The 18,013-nt window shown below is 37.6% G+C and overlaps 1 protein-coding gene across 1 annotated transcript in view; it reads right to left on the minus strand.

Moving 5' to 3' along the window:
* Window positions 1–17,565, minus strand: part of LOC121856843 (FMRFamide-related peptides type HF-4-like) — a 94,552-nt gene extending 76,987 nt beyond the window's left edge. The window contains exon 1 of the mRNA XM_042352586.1: window positions 17,449–17,565. The gene's annotated coding sequence lies outside the window, so the exon portion shown is untranslated. The remainder of the gene's footprint in view (window positions 1–17,448) is intronic.
* Window positions 17,566–18,013: the final 448 nt, after the last annotated feature.

Genomic DNA, 18,013 nt, shown 5'->3' on the forward strand with positions numbered 1-18,013 from the left:
AATCCTTTTGTTACTTATCAACATTTCTAAATCCTGTGTTTCTTTCTAAATTTCTAAATCATCTGATACTTTCTAACTCATTACAAAAATTAATTAAAAAAACAGCCAAAAATATATGTAAAAATAACGTACTCAAACAGTAAACAAAATAATTAAAAAATTCAACAGTGAATTTCTTTAAAAACACCAAATAATATAAACAATGACTTTGAAAAATAGAAAAAAAAATACTAAAAAAATTATCTAAAAAATGTTCTTCATCTCTAATTCGTTACAAAAAAATACAGCTGTAACACGATTATGTAATTTAAGTTTTGTATCTGAAGAAAAAAATTAATAAGCTCGGGTGAGACACTTCAAGTTCTTCATTAAAACGTGACAATTTAGACAGGTAACATAATTAAGTGGATTTTAATTAATACGGATACCTGACTGAACGTGTGTGTGTGTGTGTGTGTGTGTGTGTGTGTGTGTGTGTGTGTGTGTGTGTGTGTGTGTGTGCATTTCTTAGCACTTTCCTGTCACTTTCTACACGTGTTTTAACCTTATCTGAAAAAAAATGAAAAATATTTACTCAAGTTCAAGTCTCAGTGCAAATTGGACGCCATATTGGCTAGTGTATCTCTCTGTCGTAGCTAAAGTGAGTCAATTAAATGATTATTCCTAACACCCTCAGATGAGAGAAAGCATAACCAGTGAGAAACTTTCAAAACTTTCTCTAGTGAAAGTACAGAGGTTATGAAGGCTATTGATGGAGAAGAAAGAGGATTATGTGTAATATAAAAGTTATGAAAGTAGGCGAGAAATTTTTTTGAGAAGTGAAAGTATTGACAACCAAAGTAACGGGGAAATTTTTACTTGTGAGTTTTGTAAATAAAAGCAAATATTTACAACCAAAAAATCAAAACACACACTTCTGAGAGCATACGTCATAACAAACATCAACACACACACACACACACACACACACACACACAAAATCTACCCCCAAAATACAGAGGATATAACGTGACCAAAAAACCGAATATAAAATGGACTTTATTAATCATGTGACAACTCTACTGGGCGAGTTACATTGTATTTTGTATTTGATGATGACAACACGACACTCTTTTCCTCCCCACCCCACACACTCTGTCTACTACCCACACACTCTATCTACTACCCACACACTCTATCTACTACCCACACACTCTATCTACTACCCACATACTTTATCTACTACCCCCACACACCATATCCAATACCCACACACTCTATCAGTACCCACACACCCTACACAACACCCAAACATCTTTCACACCCACACTCTCACTCATCCAGTACTCACTCACTCACCAATGCTGTGCTAGAGACACCATCCTTCCTTCGCTTGGCAGTACGGGTGACTAGAAGGTGTAACCAAGTATTGGGTCTCTCGTACAAGTGGAGGAATGGCAACAGGCCGCTTCTGTGCGTCCTTCGGTCCATCTACTTCAATGATGTTTAAGGCGTATCACCAAGTGAGTTCAGAATCGCTATTAGTTGGAACCTACACACACACATATGAGCCCTGTACTGTACACATAAATACAATGCACAATATATCTGTAGCACATACACGTGAAGATACACACACACACACACACACACACCTACTGGCATATATACACGTATACAAGTTATATAATGGTGGCCCCCCCGTGTTCCAGGTTGGCCGGCCCAAGGACCACTTAGACGTCAATTTGTTTAAGGTGTAGAAACTATCGCCAAAGCAATAACCACACCTTATGTGACCCAGGAGTCAAGGAGTAGTCCGAGAAGACCGGACAACCTGCCAACTGCACTGGCTAAACCATTACCCCGGAACCAGAACACGATCAGTAAATCCATTAACATCCAGGTCCCCAGAGGCAAATGACATTAAGAAACTTGCCAATAGTTTCACCCTGCCCAGCGAGGCGAACATACCACAGATCGCAACAGTATGTTAGATATACAACAACAAATACACAGATATACATTTATACAATCCACACTCCCAATGAAAATCTATACTGTATCTAGAGGTCCATTTCCTATTTGCTTTTAGTGCAATACGTCCACCATACTGAACAGCACACAACAGACAGCCTCATATTAACCATTACAAAACTTTACATGTCAACATCATTTCCAGTCAGGTGTGTGTGTGTGTGTGTGTGTGTGTGTGTGTGTGTGTGTGTGTGTGTGTGTGTGTGTGTGTGTGTGTGTGTGTGTGTGTATGTGTGTGTGTGTGTGTGTGTGTGTGTGCTGTTTTAATATGTATTTGGTTTTTTTTGGGTGCTTCTACGCCGAGTTAAGTCATCGTACTCAAAGGGTTAAAGTCATCGTACTCGAGAGGTTAAAGTCATCGTACTCAAAGGGTTAAAGTTATCGTACTCAAAGGGTTAAAGTCATCGTACTCAAAGGATTAAAGTCATCGTACTCAAAGGATTAAAGTCATCGTACTCAAAGGATTAAAGTTATCGTACTCAAAGGATTAAAGTCATCATAGTCAAAGGTTTAATCCCTCTCATCAAAACCTCAGCAATTAAATGGATTAAATAGGTCCTAATGTATCCCTACTGATGATGAGAGGCTTGTGTCAGTCAGCAGAACAAGAGCTTTCTTTTATTTCTACTTTCCCTCCCATCAACCTGCTTTCATTCACGACATCAACTTTCTTTCCTCCCATCAACCTGCTTTCACTCTCGACATCAACTTTCTTTCCTCCCATCAACCTGCTTTCATTCACATCAACTTTCTTTCCTCCCATCAACCTGCTTTCATTCACGACATCAACTTTCTTTCCTCCCATCAACCTGCTTTCACTCACGACATCAACTTTCCCTCTTCCACTGTTGACCTCACCGTGCTTTCATCTTCATTCTTAACCTCTTTCTTTCACTGCCACCATTCTGTTTTTACTCTCGATAACTACTTTCTTCATTTACGATCCGATTCTTCAACTTTCTCTTCTTAAATTTGCTAGAGAGAGGTAACATAAGGTAGTCAGGTGTTGCGTCTGCCTGTTAATAATTCAGCACAGATACGAGTAGGTTAGGTTAGGTTTTCATTTACTTTAAGGTAGAAACATATGAACTGCGCCGATACGAGGAACATGAACTGCGCCGATACCAGGAACAAAACCTACGCCCACACAAAGTTTATATTTAAAAAAACTAAATAATCCAAGTCGTAACTCGGATCAATTTCGTGTTTGTAAAGATATTTAAATAATTTCTCGCTATCTTGCTCGTCATTCCTCTGCTACATTCTTCCGTCTCTCTCTCTCTCTCTCTACGTCAATTTCTCTCAACAAATATTTAGATGGCAGGAAAGGAAACACAGGTAAAAAGAGACAACTCTGAAATACGCCTTTGTCACGTGCGCCAGGAGTAAAGGTGTCGCCTGCCTGTACCTCTGTTACCTTTGCTAAAACCTAACTATTTCTTTCACTTCCTTCTATGTGATTCTATTTCTGTATCTTGTATTTTTATGGGTAAAATTCACCCTCGATAATGTCACACTATATTGTTCGCTCTAAGGTGTTTTAAAATGTTAATAATTATATTCAGATTTAATATTATTGTATGTGTATTTTTCCGAATAAATAAACTGTTTAAATATCACCATTAACGGTATTTAAAATGTTGGTATTGTACCTGAATTTAATATATTATTTTAAGTATTTTAAAAATCTTTCATGAGCTTAGGTATTTAAATTTATGTTGATATGGGACTTGAATTTATTACACGATTTTAGGTGTTTTAAAAATCTTGCAGTTAAGTGGCTGAAACACCTCCACTCACCCCGTCAGTGTAGCTAGCACGACCTGACCCACTTCCTGTTGTTGAAGACCATCAGGTGCCTCTCTGACCTCCCCGGCACACCCCTGATGAATCCTTGATGAGTGTGTGTCAAGAGATGGAGGAACGTGCTTGTCTAGTACTGTACTGACAGCTCCACGCCACCACCTTCAATTTTTTTTCCCACTGATTCCTACCTTTAAAAAAAATTATCTTAGACTGTGGAACTTCTGTGAATCTTACGTTAAAAAATCTACCCTAGAGATACTGAGGAATTTCTGACATTCTTACGTTAAAAAAATCAATCTTACGAACGATATGGAGTTGGTGAGATTCTTACCAACTCTTACGATAATTTCCCACAGATTATAATAAATTCCTACAGATTGTGTTAAATTCCCCACAGATTACAAAGCTAAATTCCCCCACTAATTAACTAGGTAAGTTCTGGCATTCCTACGGTAACTTTCTCACCTATTTGGCACCACACAAAACCACATGCACTTGTGTGAACTGGGAGGGCCTTGGGATCGAACTAACACCCCTTGGGACAGAAGACGAGCATTATTTCCACTCAGCCACCTAACATAATGGCTTCAATAATGCTCAGAGACTATACCCCCTTCTAACTCACTTCCTTTACCTAGAACACAAAGATGGCGTCAATAATACACAGAGACTTGACTTTACTGTCACATGAGAATACGAACCGAGGATTTGATTTAATAACTATGGCGGGCAAAATGGCGTTGTAATTGTCAAGTGACTTTAACTGGATGAGAGCTGGAGATAATATGGTTAAGCTGACTAATTCAACCAAATATGAAGCTTTTTATATATATTTCTTAAGCTGACTAATTCAACCAAGCATTAATCTTCTTATATATACATTTCATAATCCACCTCCCAGGTAATCTCTCACTTAATCACTACCTGGAAACTTATAAAACCAATAAGCGATGTCCTTAAGTGTTCAGAAGGCGTGAGTGATTTAATGGTCCGTCTTACCGTAGTTAATTTACCTCACTCCCTTTCCTCCCACACTGAGAGAAGGGGTGGGGATGGTCTCTCTTTCTCTCTCTCTGTTGGTGTAATCCCTACCATATAATTAATCCTTCAAAATGGTAGTTTAAATCCTGTCTATATTTGTTACTCTTTAGGAAATTTTATATTTAATTGCTAGATACTGAAATATTATTGATTTAATGCTAAAGATAAAATTAAGCGTATTGTGGCCAGGTAGACTAAGGAGGTTGTGACACCTGGCGGGGGAAACTGAAGTATCGGTTGTCATGGTAACGGCGACGCGGCTCTGCCTCTACCTGAGTTACACATCACACGGCAACCTGCCCTATGGTTAATTAAGCATGGCCACCTTCACGCACTTTCTTCGGTGATGACACTGATGATCTTAATGACACTATGATAACCCCGATAAAAAATGTTAAATTAATGAGTATTATATTTACCAGGTAAAATTGAAGCTTTTGAAAAGTTTTAAAATGGCTATACTAATAATATTGATAACACGACACAAACCTTGGATATTTATATATTTTTTCTATATCTGTGTTATTTACAAATTATAAAAAATATTTCTAAAAATATGCTTTTACTCGAAATAAATATTTTCTAAAATATTTTTAAATTCATTTGTATACTCGCTGATTTATGTAAACTGTTGTAGTCATTAATATTTGCATGCTAGGCACAATTTAAAATATATAATAAATGTAAACACACAAACACACAAATTTACACAACTCACATTTTTTATTCTACAGCAAAACATTTTCCGGTCAGTCCCGTCTCCCCTCCCGTCTCCCCTCCCCTCCTTAATTTCCTCCCCCTTCATATTTTATTCCCCCCTCTCTCCCTCACCCCTCCCCCTCCAGCCTTACTGCCTACAGGTGGTGGCGTCCGGATAAAGAATACATAGTCCCACGACCGTCAGCCACAATATCCGGCCTCTCATAGTATTTCTGCCACTATTTGCATCCTGGCTGAGCACAGGAGGCGGCTGTCCCTGTGTCGTATTTCGCTGAAGACTGAAATACATCGTTTCTTGTATTTTGGCTGCAAGGAATACACGGATATACTCGCTGTATTTTATGGTTCCTACAAAGAATACACGGAAATATTCTAAAATATCCGCATACAAAAGTTCTACCCGTTCACTATCCACATACCAACACTGTAACCATTAACTATTTACTATCCACATACCAACACTCTATCCCTTAACTATCCACTATCCACTAGGAAGACTACTGACCCCCTCGGTAAGATCGAACCAACATCCATTCGTTTTAACAACTCACTTTTCAGTAACTGTCAGAAAGTGTCAGGCATCAATCATGTAGATCTGGCTTGGTACCTGCATCTCTGAGAAGCTGTGTGGTATTTACTTTATGTGTAGTAAAATGCATACACATACATACATACATATATACATACACACATACATACATACACAAACTAAAAAGCTGTTCTATTTATTTAATTTGTAGTAATCTTACATATTTTAAGGTTACATACATATACATACATACATACATAAATACATACATACATACATAATGTACATACACACACCTGAATCTACCACAGTTAACACCTGCAACACCTGGTTCGTTGGCCCTCATAATACAGCGTGTGTGACGTAGTTAATTATCCCCCTGCTGCACTCAGGTGGAATGTGGCAGTGTTTATGTCGTAGTTACATATGTGTGTTATATATGGGAAGGGTGACACTGTAGTTACTTTAGAATACTGGGATCACTTTCTCTCTTTCTCTCTCTCTCTCTCATTTTCTTTCTTTTTTTAACTTGTTTTCTTACTCTTAACCTCACCAGTTTTCTTTTAATATCTCTCTCTCTAGTTATCATTGTCTCTCTCCCTCTCTTTTGCCTTTCATCTAACTATTTCTCTAACTAATTTCTAAATCATGTGTCAGTCTGTAGTGATAATAATTAACTTTAGTGAGTTAGCTGCATTGATCTGAGCTATGCAATATATAACCAGTGAATTAACTGCATTGCTCTGAGCTATACAAGAAAAATAGCTCCCTTCGATACTCCAACGACCTGAGTCTCAAAGCACCACTGAATAAACCTTAACTTCTCCACTAAACAACAACTTTCATCACTATGGCAAAATATTCACTTATCTATTACTCAATACTTAAATAAAAGATCGGAAATATAACCCTGAACAACTGAACCTCTTGAGATACATTACAAAAAGTTATATTGTTACTCGTAAAACCACAAAACAAATTAATAAAAACGCTCACTAGATGTACTATCCAGCCAACCAAAAAAGTATCTATACACTTTCCGTCTTTACAATATAAAACGCCGGGCCGATACACCATTGGGTCTTGTTATGGAGGAAAATATCACATTAGAACACTTTTTTATTGTAATTACAGGATGAAGGAAGGAGTTGTGGTTATCAGATGACTCGATGGAAGTCACTGTGGTCAATGGATTACGAGTGAAAAAAAATCAATAAAAAAGGTTTTATTTATAAGACTTCTGGTTTAATAAATTAATAAAATACTAATGATCACTAATAAACACTTTCTGGATACAATACTTTACGATTATTAACAGATATATGAGTTTATACGAAAAGAGAGAAATTAGTTTATTAACGCTATTAATCAATGACCGAAAAACACAATAACAAGAAAATCATTAGTTTAATTATACCTCCAGATGAAAATATTATTCTCAGTAATAGTATTAACACGTAATTATGTCTCTAGATGAAAGAATATACCTATTTTATAGTCATACTGTTCTTGTGTATTGATAGTAATGAATATAATATAATATTTACCTGGTTCGTTTAAATTTACAATATATAAACATCACGATTTTTGAATGCCAAGTTATTAACATCAAACAGAAAATAAAACTTAATATATCACTTTACTTATAACTCAGATTTATGTACTATACAGACATCACTATATTTATTATGTAACTAAATTATACATCACTATACAGCATAACTAAAGTATTAAGTTAAAATATCCATATAACTTAAATTAAATGAACAAGACGCAAGAAAAATTAAACGAATGGAAGTTTAATTTATATTCCATACACACCACATCACACCACACCCGACCCACCACACCACACCCATAACCCACCACACCACACCCCTGACCCACCACACCCTCTCACGCCACCTCTCTTAAGCACCATTACTCGCGTTAGTTTTAATAAAGCCCTGGAAAAGTTAGAGATCCTTTATGGGTCCAATTATAGTGCAACCTCTCAGGCTATATTTAAGAAAGGCTTTAAAACACTGTGTGACCGTCAACAACTTGGACCCATCCTAACTACGTTCTTTAGGGTGAATATAGGGTGAGATAGAAAGATGGATAGATAGATAGATAGTATAGAGACACAGATAAGATAGATAGATAAGATATAGGATGAGAGAGAGAGAGAGAAAGGTCAATATAATTAAGAAACTACAACCTAACTAACCATAATTAATCATTTAACTACGGCTAATTATGTATAGTATAACATTACATAACACAACATCACTATATATAACACTACGCCGTAATGAACTCTAATAACCAGATTACAAGTCACATTATCAAGTCGGGAATATTGATAATAATAAGTGGATTAATTCTTGACATTTACACGAGTAATATAGGTAATAAACACAACACACACACACACACACACACACACACACACACACACACACACACACACACACACACACACACACACACCAGATAATCTCCTGGAAATAAATAAAGTTATTATCCCAGATTTATCACCGAGCAGATCTATCAATAGGAAGTCTACGGGCTTGGCGCTCCCTCATTCAACTACTAAAATCAATTTGTAAAAACAGATTAAAAGAAATAAACAGATAAATTGAATTGATTAAGGCCATTGAATTGCTTGATAGTAAACAAGTTGAAAGAGTGTAATCAATTCTTAAAGACGGATTAAAAAAACTGGTAAATAAAATAGAACTATATTAAACGTTTTGGAAAATACAGTCATTTTCTGTACTATTATTTAAGATACAGTCACCACATTGTAAAATACTGTAGCTGTACTTTTTACATAAATCACTGTACTGTACCTGCACTCTATGCCAGAATTACTGTACTTCTGTATCTGTAACTACATCTCCACCTGTACTAATCATTCCCAAGATACAGTAACCACAATAGAAATAACTGTACCTGTACTTTACCTAAATTACTGCACCTGTACCTGTACTTTATACTGTACCTAAATTACTGTACCCCTACTTAAATTTCCACCTGTACAATACATTCTCAGGATACAGTCACCCTAATTTATACCTGTAGTATATACCTGTACTATATACCTGTACTATATGATGATCTTCCTTCTGTACACACCTGCCTGTTGACTATGGCATGAACACCGTGAACTGTTTATTCAAAGCTGATATTTTTGTTCCAGTATAAAATGTGAATTTTTATTAAGACGCATAGTGTTGGGTGGAGGCGGAAGGAGGAGAGGAGAAGAGAATGCAGAGGAAGAAGGATAATGAGAGAGAGAGAGACAGACAGGATTACCAAAACAATAACTCCGCCTGAGACACAAAACAGACTGTGACCTCTGACCTAAAGCTTTTGACCTACTGTCTAAAATAAGTCAATTCCTTAAATACTCCGCAAATCCTAAAGCACCTGGCTCACACACACACACACACGCGTCACCGAGATTATTTACACAAACACACACATGGATATAAACAAAAGAAATAAGTATTCAAATCGGATATAGTAAGATTTCTGTTCTGAAGTTTGAGGACCGAATTAATGAATTGGTAAATACGCTTCTGCCTGAGGGCGAAATAGACCCCAGTTCTACAAGGCCCCAGTTCTAATAGGCCCACGTTCTACTAGGCCCCAGTTCTAATAGGCCCCCGTTCTACTAGGCCCCAGTTCTAATAGGCCCACGTTCTAATAGGCCCACGTTCTACTAGACCCCAGTTCTAATAGGCCCACGTTCTACTAGGCCCCAATCTAATCTGTTTCGAGTTTGGAGCACAGTGGAACACGGGGCTATTAGGATTGGAGGTCATTATGACTGGGGCCTATTAAGACTGAAACCTTATAGAACCAGAACCTATTAGGACTGAAACCTATTGGGACCGGAACCCATTTGACCAATTGCAGGTACTATACATATTCCCATACCATAACGAATAAGAAACAACTATTTTCAACACAAAAAAACACCTATAAAAATATAATAACTACGGAAATATAATGTATTCTTAAATTACTCTAATTTAACCAAAACAATAACAAGATTCCCCACGACAGCAGCGAGTAACAGCGGCTGGTGAGCAAAACAACGGCTGTATCGACTATCGTAATTGGCCAAATGAGTGGTAATGCAGCCAATCACCAATCTTCTTTTAAAAACTCCCTAGTGGACAGACCAAACGTAAACACACGTGCAGGATACTTCACGCTATAGAGCCGTAATAAAGCGTATGAATGTCCAGTGAATAAATTACAGTACTACCATAAAAAATTATCAACTTTACTGAGGAAGTTATAGAACCATACAATATGTGGAGATGGCTTACGGCCCTGTAACTAAATTTAATGATGTTTTGTGATTCTGTAACTAAATTTAATGATGTTTTGTGATTCTGTAACTTAATTTAATGATGTTTTGTGATTCTGTAACTTAATTTAATGATGGCTTACGGCCCTGTAACTTAATTTAATGATGTTTTGTGATTCTGTAACTTAATTTAATGATGTTTTGTGATTCTGTAACTTAATATAATGATGTTTTGTGATTCTGTAACTTAAATTAATGAGTGTTCAGTGGCAGACAGTCTATAAGTGACCAGCTACTCCAGTTACAATGCTATATGGCAACTGATATCTTCCGTCTGCAAGTGCGTGTGCGTGTGTGTGTGTGTGTGTGTGTGTGTGTGTGTGTGTGTGTGTGTGTGTGTGTGTGTGTGTGTGTGTGTGTGTAACAAGGTACTATACATATTCCCATACCATAACGAATAAGAAACAACTATTTTCAACACAAAAAAAACACCTATAAAAATATAATAACTACGGAAATATAATGTATTCTTAAATTACTCTAATTTAACCAAAACAATAACAAGATTCCCCACGACAGCAGCGAGTAACAGCGGCTGGTGAGCAAAACAACGGCTGTATCGACTATCGTAATTGGCCAAATGAGTGGTAATGCAGCCAATCACCAATCTTCTTTTAAAAACTCCCTAGTGGACAGACCAAACGTAAACACAGGTACAGGATACTTCACGCTATAGAGCCGTAATAAAGCGTATGAATGTCCAGTGAATAAATTACAGTACTACCATAAAAAAGATCAACTTTACTGAGGAAGTTATAGAACCATACAATATGTGGAGATGGCTTACGGCCCTGTAACTTAATTTAATGATGTTTTGTGATTCTGTAACTTAATTTAATTATGTTTTGTGATTCTGTAACTTAATTTAATGATGGCTTGTGATTCTGTAACTTAATTTAATGATGTTTTGTGATTCTGTAACTTAATTTAATGATGTTTTGATCAGTTTTGTGATTCTGTAACTTAAATTAATGAGTGTTCAGTGGCAGACAGTCTATAAGTGACCAGCTACTCCAGTTACAATGCTATATGGCAACTGATATCTTCCGTCTGCCATGTGCGTGTGTGTGTGTGTGTGTGTGTGTGTGTGTGTGTGTGTGTGTGTGTGTGTGTGTGTGTGTGTGTGTGTGTGTGTGACAGCAGTATTACAGTACAGTCACAGCCGAGGGCGTGTCAAGGAGCTAAATCGCTTCTAAGTGTGTGTCCTGGTTTTTCCGCCTCCCACGTATAGTTTTAGAGCTAACTTTCACTCTCTCTCACTATCTTTCTTTCTTCCTTTCTTTTTTCTCTAAACACATCTTTACTAAATTAACATCCATCACTTATGTTAAATCACCTCAAAGAATATTGTTAAAAATTGTCAATACGAGAGAGAGAGAGAGAGAGAGAGAGAGAGAGAGAGAGAGAGAGAGAGAGAGAGAGAGAGAGAGAGAGAGAGAGACCCCACTCACACACTTCACGCCCCTTCATCCCTATACCAAGTGCCAAACCCTACAAAAAAAAAACTGAATTATGTTACCCAATAATCTGTGTTAGTAAGAAGACCCACATTATCTCACCAAAGGAGTTTATTCCCCACAACTAGATCATCAATAACAAGGCAAGAGAGAAGCTTTGTATTCACACCGTATCGTATTATAACCTTCATTATCTAGCCTTTTAAGGGCGAGCCGTTTGGAGATATACACGTAATGTTTTCTTTGGGCAAGGGAAACTAATTTATTTTTTTTGGGAGGAAACTAATTTATTTTTTGGAGGGAAAGTAATTTTTTTGAGGGGATAGAAGAACAAGGGGTATTTTTTTTTCCTTCATATTACAGTAATGTTTTTTTCCATTTCTTAAAGGGGTAACACAGACACACACCTACACACACACACACAGACACCCCACACACACACATCCTCCCACACACACATCCTCCCAACACACACATCCCACACACACACATCCTCCCAACACACACACATCCTCCCCCCACACATCCCTCCCCACACACATCCTCCCCCAACACACACACATACCACATCCCCACACACACACACATCCCAACACACACACATCCCCAACACACATCCTCCCCCACACACACATCCCCCAACACACACACATCCCCCAACACACACACATCCTCCCCCACACACACATCCCCAAACACACACACATCCCTCCCCACACACACATCCCTCAACACACACACATCCCTTCCCTCCACACACAAAACATTACAATGGAGAAGCTGCATCATTAAAGCACCATAGAGAGCTGCACCACAATGACACCACCTTCGCCTGGCAAACACCTTCAGTAGAGGAGTGGCGTCTTATGGACCAAGAAGGTGATTTACTTGTGCTAGCTTCTTGGGGTTTATTATGCTGAAGGTCAGGTGTGTGTGTGTGTGTGTGTGTGTGTGTGTGTGTGTGTGTGTGTGTGTGTGTGTGTGTGTGTGTGTGTGTGTCCTCCAAATCATCAACCCAAAAGACCTGCTTAGATACGTCAGCCAGAAATATACATTATCTATTAAAACACTACAACATTTAAGTCAGCCATAACACAATACATCTTGAAAAAATATATCACAACGCAAAACAAAATGAAACACAAAATATTTCAGACCCATTAATAAAAAAAATCTGGTTCTGGTTGTAGCTTTTATCTAATTTCCATAACAAAAAAAAAAGGTGTCAAAACAAGAGACTTTTTTTTTTGTAAATATAACGTGAAATTTATCTCAACGAGGTGGTTTACGGTATAACATTCTGCTGGCTATAGATAGGTTAGGTTAGGTCGTTTTTAGGTTAGGATTGGTTGGATTAATGGTTAACGTTACGATAGCTTAGGTTAGGTTGTGTCTGCATGCTGCTGCTGCTGTTGTTAATAAAAAGTTTAACTCAAATCACTGTTTCTCTTTTGTTTCTCGAAATTAAGTTATGAAGTAAATCACACGCGTTTCGGGGCATCCAGCTCCAGAATACACACTGGCAATGTTTGGTGTGCGCCTAAACGTGTTGGGAATGTTGTGTAAATACATAAGAGCCACGTCACATGCTTTTAGATGCTGAACGGTGTAAGTATGTAAATAACTTCAGATCATATTTTTTGAAGCTTTGAGATGTTGAATATACAGCGTTAAGAATATACAGCGTTAAGAATATACAGAGTTAAGAATATACAGTGTTAAGAATATACAGAGTTAAGAATATACAGTGTTAAGAATATACAGCGTTAAGAATATACAGAGTTAAGAATATACAGCATTAAGAATATACAGAGTTAAGAATATACAGAGTTAAGAATATACAGAGTTAAGAATATACAGCGTTAAGAATATACAGCGTTAAGAATATACAGAGTTAAGAATATACAGCATTAAGAATATACAGAGTTAAGAATATACAGAGTTAAGAATATACAGAGTTAAGAATATACAGCGTTAAGAATATACAGAGTTAAGAATATACAGAGTTAAGAATATACAGAGTTAAGAATATACAGAGTTAAGAATATGCAGAGTTAAGAATATACAGCGTTAAGAATATACAGCGCTAAGAATATACAGAGTTAATGCAAAAACAATAATTTACTCACACGTTCCGAAGCATCTGAGCATTGAATACTATACAGTGTAAATATATGAAGGATGTGTATCATACCATTAGAATGACTGATTAATTGACTGACTGAATGACTGACTGAATGACTGATTGACTGACTGACTGATTGATTGTGCTAATTACATCCCTGGTGACGCAACAGCTTATTGGTCATATGTCGCCGAATTAAAATTAAGGCTTGAAAGACACCATTAAAAGCATTAAAGTGTTGGTTACATGAAGACCAAAATATTTACGTTGCGAAACAAGTATATGAATCAACTGTCTCAAAGCACATGCATGAAAAAAATAAATAGACAATATATAAGTACAGTGAGAATGATGATTTTCGACGAATGTTATATTTTAAAACCAAACAAATATGTAGAGAAGAAGGTAAATTACTCGTTCAGAAACATTCAACAAATTTATTATGTGTACGGTGTGAATCACTTGTTTTGAAGAATTTGAACGTTGAGTATATAAAACAGACTCATTTATGATGCTATTCACAGATATTTAATGCCATCTGAATCTAGATTTCATATATACACATGAATTGTTTATAGTGATTCATTTATTTCGAAACTCTAATATACTGAAAACACAGAAGAAAAAATATACCCGTATGTATATAGTATATGTACAGTATAGTTCAAAACCACATATTTTAAACCATTTATATTTCAAAACCCAAATAACTTTACCTGTACTGCCTACTATGATATTTTAAAGTAACTCTATTTCTAAAATCATAAACTAAAAATACCAAACTAACACAGAGAAACTTTCAATTCCAGTAATATAGTTTATCTTCAATGGCTCCAGTGGTGAGTCAACTGTGGTGGACGAGACTAAACGACTGCCGGTGCTGGATAACTTATACCTCATTACACAGGCATGAGTGGGTGCTTATAGTACAGTACACCGCCTTACATCAGATACGTTTGTGAGAGTCTAACATACAGCTGGTAGACGACTGAATTGAGTTGTTAATCTGATGGTTGAGTTATTAATCTGATGGTTGAGTTGTTAATCTGATGGTTGAGTTGTTAATCTGATGGTTGAGTTGTTAATCTGATGGTTGAGTTGTTAAGCTGATGGTTGTACTGTACCCCCCTTCTCCTCCCCTATGCTAACTCTTACTTCTCCCCCTCCTCTACTCCTCCCCCATTCTACCTCCACCCGGCTTCCTCGCTTCTCTGGCCAATATCTTACTTGCTGTTAACTCGGAAACGAACTATAGACACAGCAAAGACCAAAAGATTTAACAATATATAACAAGAAATATTCCCTCATTTTTTATTTAAGGGAAGGGCGGTGTATAATATTAGCAGCATTAATTAGTTTATTCTAAGGTAAGATGAGGTTACCTGAAGCAAATCTAATTTACTCTAGAATGGCCAAATGATACGATAATTTAGTTCAATATATTCTAAGATCATATTATCCCTATTAAATCCCATTACCGTGAGTAAAACTATGCAATAAAATGAATATATATGAAGAGTAAATGTATTATAGTAAGATTTCCTTCATATCACAATACACATTTTGACTCATAAGATTCTCTCATTTCTTTCTCAATAAATTATAACGTTCCTCAAGACACCAAACTGTTTTTTCTTTTCTTTTTTAATTTTTTTCATAATGTATCAGACACTTGAAGATGACGTGATGAAGAAAACCACTGCAAGAATTATCACCTATAAGACATCTTGATGAAACTTTATAAGACTGACCGAAACTCACTGAGACTTTCTTAAATTGTGTGAAAATTAATAGACACTGTGTAGAAACGTTTCATCACTGTGTTGTTAGGTTAGGGTAGATTACGTTAGGTTACGTTAGGATTGGTTAGACTAGATCAGGGTTACGTTACGATTGGTTAGAATACATCAAGATTAGGTTAGGATTGGTTAGACTAGATCAGGGTTACGTTACGATTGGTTAGATTAGATTACGTTAGGTTACGTTAAGATTGGTTAGACTAGATCAGGGTTACGTTACGATTGGTTAGACTACATCAAGATTAGGTTAGGATTGGTTAGACTTACATCAGGGTTACGTTACGATTGGTTAGAATACATCAAGATTAGGTTAGGATTGGTTAGACTATATCAGGGTTACGTTACGATTGGTTAGAATACATCAAGATTAGGTTAGGATTGGTTAGACTATATCAGGGTTACGTTACGCAAGGTTAAACTACATCAGGGTCATGCACCTTTGTAGACACTGATAATTCTTGATCGATAACTTTGCACGAGTGATCGAGAGAAAGACCTAGATTCTATGAGTGGGAAGAAACTTGAGTGGGAGTGAGAGGGAACAGGGCGTAGGAGTGGGATGGAACAGTGCGTGGGAGTGGGAGGGATACAGTGCGTGGGAGTGGGAGGAATGAACACTTGTGGGAGTGGGGGAGGAAGGAACAGTGCAAGGGAGTGGGAGGGAACGCTGAGTGGGAGTGGTGGAGGAAGGAACAGTGCAAGGGAGTGGGAGGGAACACTATGACGGAGTGGGAAGGAACAGTACGTGGGAGTGAGTGGGAGTATTACTTCTACTCGTAGGTCGTCACTAAATGAGAGGTACTTGACATAGGAGAGTAACTAGGCACTTTTCATCGCCTCACACACATGGGAGTTGAAGGGAGAGACACCCACTGTGCATGGGAGTCTTCAGAAGCTAAGACAACTCAAGTCCCTCCTCCCCTCCCTTTTTGCATGGGAGTAAAGCAACACTAACGAGAGTATAACCATTAAAAATACTATGATTATGGGAACTTTACATGGGAGACGAACCCAAATCCATTACAGCGTGGGAGCCCAACAGGAGAAAAAAATCCTCTGCTGTTAATGGGTAAAATCAAGACCCCCTACGTAACACCACTGGGGAAGTACTTTAACGTGGGAGAATAGGCACTAAAACCCCATCCCGTGCTAGTGGGAGGAAAGGCAAAGGGATATAATATTAATAGGGGGAATATTTACATGGGAGAACTAACCAAAATATGCCTCTATCCATCACTGGGAGACTTAATAAATATTTACATGGGAGAACTAACCAAAATATGCCTCTATCCATCACTGGGAGACTTAAGAAATATTTACATGGGAGAACTAACCAAAATATGCCCCTATCCACCACTGGGAGACTTAGGAAATATTTACATGGGAGAACTAACCAAAATATGCCCCTATCCATCACTGGGAGACTTAAGAAATATTTACATGGGAGAACTAACCAAAATATGCCCCTATCCATCACTGGGAGACTTAAGAAATATTTACATGGGAGAACTAACCAAAATATGCCTCTATCCATCACTGGGAGAAAGGTAAGATGAGGTACACGGGAATGAGAGAAAGAAAATATGACTTACCCCAGTTTGGAGATGGAGGGGAGGTTAAGATCCGTGGTGGTGTATGTGTGTCTGGGAGCGAGCAAGTGGTAGGTGCTCGCTGGAGTGATGGTAGCAAGGGAGTGCGACTCTCTTCGACACTTGTTGCCCTATATGAACCATCCCCACCTCCTACTGTGTCCCTGGTCCCGCCTACCCACCCCACGGCCACGCCCCCTCCTGCCCCTCTCAGCCAATCCCCGCCACGGCTCACCAACACCTCTGGCAGCTTGTCGACCACGCCCCCTCCTCCCCTCCCACGTGGCCCGAGCATCTTATCAACTATGATTGTCAGGAAGGATAAAATACCATTGTTTGTCACCCTGTTATGTGATCTGCCTACCCTCTCAGCTTACCCTCTCTCGACTCAACACAAAATTCTTATCAATTGTATCCATAGAGGGGGCTGATACAATACTATTTTATATGTGTTTCTTGTAAAAATCTATCATAAACATCTAGATAATCATCACCTATATAGAATTATACACCATATAATTATCGCTATCTGTATAATTAATTGTGGTAATTACGTCCCTGGCGATGC

The sequence above is a fragment of the Homarus americanus genome, unplaced genomic scaffold (genome assembly GCF_018991925.1).
Source record: "Homarus americanus isolate GMGI-L3 unplaced genomic scaffold, GMGI_Hamer_2.0 scaffold22846, whole genome shotgun sequence".
NCBI lineage: Eukaryota > Metazoa > Arthropoda > Malacostraca > Decapoda > Nephropidae > Homarus > Homarus americanus.